The sequence below is a fragment of the Merops nubicus genome, unplaced genomic scaffold (assembly GCF_000691845.1).
Source record: "Merops nubicus isolate BGI_N331 unplaced genomic scaffold, ASM69184v1 scaffold28509, whole genome shotgun sequence".
NCBI lineage: Eukaryota > Metazoa > Chordata > Aves > Coraciiformes > Meropidae > Merops > Merops nubicus.
The window spans coordinates 2,914-3,484 of record NW_008632104.1 but is presented as its reverse complement, the minus strand read 5'-3'; positions in this window follow the sequence as shown (position 1 = coordinate 3,484).

Here is a 571-nt window from a genome sequence, read left to right as displayed (position 1 = left end):
GGGCCTCGTGCCACTGGTGGGGGCGGCTGGCAGAGGGGGCAGTGTGCACGGGGGGTGCCCAGCACCAGCCGGTGAACAGCTCTGAGGCTGCCACGGCAGGGGCTGGCTGCCTGAAGGACATGCAGCTCTGGGACCTGTGTGGGGCCAGTGCTTGGCTGTTCCTCACAGCCAGTGGGCTCGTCTGCGGCTTCTCGGTGGCTGGGACAGGTCAGCTGATGGTAAGACGACTAATTCTCTTCGTGGAAAGCAGTCTGGGAGCTGTGGCTTTCTCTGCAGGAACCTGGCACTCCCAGAAGGACCTTGAGGGGCTGGAGTATGTCCAGAGAAGGGCAATGAAGCTGGGGAAGGGTCTAGAGCCCAAGTTTGAGGAGGAGCAGCTGAGGGACCTGGGGGTGCTGAGCCTGAAGCAAAGGAGGCTCAAATGAGACCACCTGGCTCTCCACAGCTCTACAGGACAAAAGGAAGCAGCCTTAAGTTGCCCCAGGGGAGGTTGAGGTTGTCCCTGAGGAACAATTTGTCCCCCTGGAGGGTTGCCCAGGGCTGTGCCAGGCTGCCCAGGGCAGTGGTGGAG